General features: G+C 39.1%; 1 protein-coding gene across 4 annotated transcripts in view; it reads left to right on the top strand.

Annotated features, from left to right (window-relative positions):
• The first annotated feature begins 3,105 nt into the window (after positions 1-3,105).
• Positions 3,106-6,640, top strand: part of LOC139574833 (probable E3 ubiquitin-protein ligase MID2) — a 162,917-nt gene continuing 159,382 nt past the window's right edge. For 2 of the 4 annotated variants that reach the window (XM_071399777.1, XM_071399774.1), the window contains exon 1: positions 3,106-3,439. The gene's annotated coding sequence lies outside the window, so the exon portion shown is untranslated. Of the gene's footprint in view, positions 3,440-3,507; positions 3,614-6,640 lie in introns of those variants that run through there. The other 2 variants (XM_071399776.1, XM_071399775.1) reach the window with 2 other exon arrangements.

Raw genomic sequence — 6,640 nt, 5'->3', positions numbered from 1 at the left:
GTCTAATTCATCTATAGTTGACCTGTTGTCATTATCACTGTCTAATTCATCTATAGTTGACCTGTTGTCATTATCACTGTCTAATTCATCTATAGTTGACCTGTTGTCATTATCACTGTCTAATTCATCTATAGTTGACCTGTTGTCATTATCACTGTCTAATTCATCTATAGTTGACCTGTTGTCATTATCACTGTCTAATTCATCTATAGTTGACCTGTTGTCATTATCACTGTCTAATTCATCTATAGTAGACCTGTTGTCAGTATCACTGTCTAATTCATCTATAGTTGACCTGTTGTCATTATCACTGTCTAATTCATCTATAGTTGACCTGTTGTCATTATCACTGTCTAATTCATCTATAGTTGACCTGTTGTCATTATCACTGTCTAATTCATCTATAGTTGACCTGTTGTCATTATCACTGTCTAATTCATCTATAGTAGACCTGTTGTCAGTATCACTGTCTAATTCATCTATAGTTGACCTGTTGTCATTATCACTGTCTAATTCATCTATAGTTGACCTGTTGTCATTATCACTGTCTAATTCATCTATAGTTGACCTGTTGTCATTATCACTGTCTAATTCATCTATAGTTGACCTGTTGTCATTATCACTGTCTAATTCATCTATAGTTGACCTGTTGTCAGTATCACTGTCTAATTCATCTATAGTTGACCTGTTGTCATTATCACTGTCTAATTAATCTATAGTTGACCTGTTGTCATTATCACTGTCTAATTCATCTATAGTTGACCTGTTGTCAGTATCACTGTCTAATTCATCTATAGTTGACCTGTTGTCATTATCACTGTCTAATTCATCTAGAGTTGACCTGTTGTCAGTATCACTGTCTAATTCATCTATAGTTGACCTGTTGTCATTATCACTGTCTAATTCATCTATAGTTGACCTGTTGTCAGTATCACTGTCTAATTCATCTATAGTTGACCTGTTGTCATTATCACTGTCTAATTCATCTATAGTTGACCTGTTGTCATTATCACTGTCTAATTCATCTATAGTTGACCTGTTGTCATTATCACTGTCTAATTCATCTATAGTTGACCTGTTGTCATTATCACTGTCTAATTCATCTATAGTAGACCTGTTGTCAGTATCACTGTCTAATGCATCTATAGTTGACCTGTTGTCATTATAACTGTCTATTTCATCTATAGTTGACCTGTTGTCATTATCACTGTCTAATTCATCTATAGTTGACCTGTTGTCATTATCACTGTCTAATTCATCTATAGTTGACCTGTTGTCATTATCACTGTCTAATTCATCTATAGTAGACCTGTTGTCAGTATCACTGTCTAATTCATCTATAGTTGACCTGTTGTCATTATCACTGTCTAATTCATCTATAGTTGACCTGTTGTCATTATCACTGTCTAATTCATCTATAGTTGACCTGTTGTCATTATCACTGTCTAATTCATCTATAGTTGACCTGTTGTCATTATCACTGTCTAATTCATCTATAGTTGACCTGTTGTCAGTATCACTGTCTAATTCATCTATAGTTGACCTGTTGTCATTATCACTGTCTAATTCATCTATAGTTGACCTGTTGTCATTATCACTGTCTAATTCATCTATAGTTGACCTGTTGTCATTATCACTGTCTAATTCATCTATAGTAGACCTGTTGTCAGTATCACTGTCTAATTCATCTATAGTTGACCTGTTGTCATTATCACTGTCTAATTCATCTATAGTTGACCTGTTGTCATTATCACTGTCTAATTCATCTATAGTTGACCTGTTGTCAGTATCACTGTCTAATTCATCTATAGTTGACCTGTTGTCATTATCACTGTCTAATTCATCTATAGTTGACCTGTTGTCAGTATCACTGTCTAATTCATCTATAGTTGACCTGTTGTCATTATCACTGTCTAATTCATCTATAGTTGACCTGTTGTCATTATCACTGTCTAATTAATCTATAGTTGACCTGTTGTCATTATCACTGTCTAATTCATCTATAGTTGACCTGTTGTCATTATCACTGTCTAATTCATCTATAGTTGACCTGTTGTCATTATCACTGTCTAATTCATCTATAGTTGACCTGTTGTCATTATCACTGTCTAATTCATCTATAGTTGACCTGTTGTCATTATCACTGTCTAATTCATCTTTTGTAGACCTGTTGTCATTATCACTGTCTAATTCATCTTTTGTAGACCTGTTGTCATTATCACTGTCTAATTCATCTTTTGTAGACCTTTAGTAGACCTATATGTGCCTCTCGGCCTTCCTCCGAGCATTTTAGATATCACTGACTTATTCCCACGCACCTGCTACAAGCAGACTCCGATGTGCGGGTGCTTTTCCTATGAAGAATGCCGCATTATGAAACCCAGAGCCCATGGGGGCCGAGAGCTCAGTTTCGTTCTGTGACGGGAGTGTGCTGGAGTGTGGCTGTGTTAATTCTCTCATCTTTGAGTCGGAAAGAGGCAGGACTTGCAACTTTTTTTAGACTCAAGAGCACTGTGCTAGAAAACAGTGGTGACCTAATCACTTACTGTGGTCATTGTTTCCACTTTCACTTTGTAGAGTAGACATGTGGACAAAGTACAGACACAGAGACCCTCAACAAGGGGGGCTATATTTGGGGACTTTTCTGAAATGTATTCTCATACAATAAAAAGTAAAATTGAAACATTTTCAAGGTAACACTTGTAAATTCATTAAGTAATTTTCTATTCTATTATTATTATTATTATTATTATAGGCTATATTCTATTCTAAACAATTTATTTAACAAGCTTTTAACCATATGAATGAGTCAACAGGAGGCTATATATGAAACTGCCTTAAACTTCAACAAAAGTATTCCCTTTCCTTGCATCATAGAGTAGAGTTCCATTAAAAGAAGGGTGAGAAGTCTACCCGAGACATATCATCGTCATTAGAAGACGAGGCAATTCCATTGTCATTAACGATCCCATCAATTCCATGAAGTTGACATTTCAGTGATGGGGCTGGGTGTTTAGGGGTTGGTTACAGCTGATCTCTCTACTGCCCGGTCTATGTAGGCTAGGACTAGTAGGAGCCTGCCTGCCTGCGCTGCGCTTGTAGATCAGATCTGTGGTTTAGGGTTTTCGCATTGTATTGGTAGGAGGAGCCGCTTTCCTGTGATTGTCTGCCTCTCCTCTCTCTCTCTCTCTCACTCTCTCGTTTTTCTAAAGTTAAATATACAAGCCTGTGAGCTTTCACGGACGGTGAGTGAACGCGCAGTCAGGGAGGTTCGCCGTTGCTTGCGTCGAGAGCGAGCGGGAACAGAACTGAACGGAGCAACGCTGTTTGTGTCACATAACCGGGGCTCTTCCTCTTCTGTTCGATCCAAGTGATTCTTAACTTCGTTTTCGACTGTTTCAAGATGACAGAAGAAAATAATGTTGGGCATATAAAGCTGGTAGGTGCCTCTAACCCCTCCCATCGCGCTGTCTCAGTGAGTGTTGGTCGGTTTTATGTTTATTCTGCAGTGCTTGGTGGGGAAACGGGAGTATGAGAATTGAACTGGGAGAAGAAAGTAGTCTACTTGAGCTATTATTGGGAAATCACGGGCGCATAACCTTCTCCTATTTGGGTTAGTCTTTCGCTTTATGAGAGAGAGGATCTGCATCAGTGGAAAGAGTTGAGAGTGAATCAGAATGAATAGGCTATGTCAGAGGTATGCTGGCTGTTATTGAAATAATCTTAACCGGAATACATTATAACTTTTAATAGACCGATCGGGATATTGCTTTCTCATATTGTGTTATATTCTATTGTTCAAATATGTTCTAAAGTTCCGCTGGATCCAGTTTTGGCAAACCGAAGCATTGTGTTTATCGGTTGTTGTTCTGGCTGCAGTTGGTTTTGAGCCATAGACTATGAAACAGACAACAACCCTATTGCACGTGTGTATGCTATGTGGGCTAATGATTTGTGTCATTACGCATAGACGGACTGTCATTTGATTTATGGATAACCGCTGTCAATCCAATGATCAATAGAATATGATGAGTCAATAGCTAGCTGTTGTCATCCCGTGCCTTTTGGAATGTGTGGTTTGTCATGATGTGCCATTTAGTGGACAATAGCCCTGTTGTCTGACTCTGAAGCGTAGGCTACTTTTAGCCCAAAGGCCAGCAGCTGGCAATATTGAGTCATTTTCATATTACCGTCCAAACGCATGGTATGCAGCCGGCAATAGGCTACATTCGTATCCCTCATGGACCAGTTCGTACTTAAATCCTTCTCCATTCTAACTGCGTAGGCATCAATTTCCTCCTTAACTTTATTTAATGGCTAGAAGTCGGGAAAAAAACGGAAAATATGCATATTTTCCTTATGAAACACAATTTTCCACCACGATGCTAGTGGCTAAATGCTAATCACAGGATGTTGTGGTTGCCTTCAGCCAGTCTGTTTTTTTCACCCCTAACCTGTATTACATTAGTGGAAACCAATACTATTCTCAGGGTGGGTCTGCCTGTTTTGACTAGCAGAAGTTACTTTTCGTAGCAGGTTAGGAGAATTTATGCAGCAGATTAGAATAATTAAAGTGTCAGGTTAGGCGAATTAGGTTAAGAAAATGGTTAGGGTTTGCAAAAATTCTCCCCTACTCGACTTAAACATATCTAGCTACAGCCAGGTCTGCCCTGAGAACAGTCCTGGTTTCCACTAATGCGATGCTGCTAAAATAAACATACAGTAAAAGAAACGGAACCCCTGGTCTGATAGTTTCAACCTGATTGGCTGAACATGATAAACAACATCCGGGATTAGCATTTAGTCACTAGCATGGTGGTGGAAAATGGTGTCTCATAAGGAAAATACGCATATTTCCCTCAAATGTTCCCCCTTCTCGTAATTAAATCAAGTTAAAGAGTAAATTGAAGCCTATGCAACCTGAATGGAGAATGGTTTAGGTATGAACCAGTCCACGAGGGATACGAATGTATTGCCGGCAGTATACAATGCGTTTGGACGGTAAGATGAAAATGACTCAATATCGCCATCTGCCTGCCTTTGGGCTAGGGGCTAGGCTACAGTTTGGCGACTTGTATTTTGCATTCCTGAAGATGTAAATCCAAGCATAATATGTCTGATGTTCCTAAAATATTTATGTTTATTTACAACATTTTGATAAGCAATCGAGCTCAATAAGGTTTGACTTTGAAAATCAAGACTCATACAGTCAGCAGAGCAAGTCCCGTAATAAATCTGTGGTGAGAACATGGTCAGAGTCCCGCTGGTCAGTGTTCAAGTTCTCTTCACTGTACTGTCAGTGGCAGTGGCACCACGCTCATGTCGATTTTGAATTTGACTTATCGATCTAATTCTCTCACGTCAATTTATCAAGCTTTATATGGGCTCAACAGTATAATAATAATAATAATAAGATTGACCGTTGTAAAAGAGATTGACCTCCCAAAAGAGGTTTCTAACTTCAAGGGTCTTTTCCTGGTTAAATAAAGTAAAGAAAAATACTAATTATCTGGACAATGTTGTGAGGTTGAAATACCTTTATGGGTATTTGAGTAGAAGATCACATTAGCAGCTCTCATGATTTGATACATATCTGGAGGGTTGACATCATACTGCATCTGCTACAGTATAATCTGTCAAAACATACAGCTTTTAAAGCATACTGTTTAATTCAATACAAATAATGAAATGTCCCATGGTCCCTTATGGTTATAACCACTTATGTTTTCTTGCTTATTCAAAAGGTCGTTTTACCCTGGCCTTTAAAAAATATATATATTTATTTAACTAGGCAAGTCAGTTAAGAACAAATTCTTATTTACAATGACGGTCTAGGAACAGTGGGTTAACTGCCTTGTTCAGGGGCAGAACGACAGATTTTTTTACCTTGTCAGCTCGGGGATTTGATTTAGCAACCTTTCGGTTACTGGCCCAACGCTCTAACCACTAGGCTACCTGCCGCCCCATCTTGGCCTAATATCCTGGCCTTATATCCTGGCCTTTTGTCCTGGCCTTTTATCCTGGCCTTTTGTCCTGGCCTTTTATCCTGGCCTTTTATCCTGGCCTAATATCCTGGCCTTTATCCTGGCCTAATATCCTGGCCTAATATCCTGGCCTTTTATCCTGGCCTAATATCCTGGCCTTTTATCCTGGCCTAATATCATGGCCTTTTATCCTGGCCTAATATCCTGACCTTTTGTCCTGGCCTAATATCATGGCCTTTTATCCTGGCCTAATATCCTGACCTTTTGTCCTGGCCTAATATCATGGCCTTTTGTCCTGGCCTTTTATCCTGGCCTTTTATCCTGGCCTAATATCCTGGCCTTTATTCCTGGCCCATTTACTGCAGCCTGTTGCACCAGAGCACTGTTAAGATCAATGGCTGTTTTACTACAACCGAGCAGGTCATACAGTATTTCTAGATTGAATGTATCATTATATCTCTTCTCTCAGTATTGTCTGAGAGAGAACAACTAACCGAATTCAGTAGCTTCACCAGCCAATCAGTGTATTTTTTAACGAAGAAGCAGCGTACTGTACTGTGGAGTGGATTAGGTTAGGGTGCCCTGGCTCTAGCCCTACTGTGGACTGTACTGTGGATTAGGTTAGGTTGCCCTGTCTCCAGCCTTACTGTGGACTG

The sequence above is a fragment of the Salvelinus alpinus genome, chromosome 4 (genome assembly GCF_045679555.1).
Source record: "Salvelinus alpinus chromosome 4, SLU_Salpinus.1, whole genome shotgun sequence".
NCBI classification, from domain to species: Eukaryota; Metazoa; Chordata; class Actinopteri; order Salmoniformes; family Salmonidae; genus Salvelinus; species Salvelinus alpinus.
Note: the sequence above shows the minus strand (reverse complement) of the source record. Positions and strands in the feature narration are given on the sequence as shown.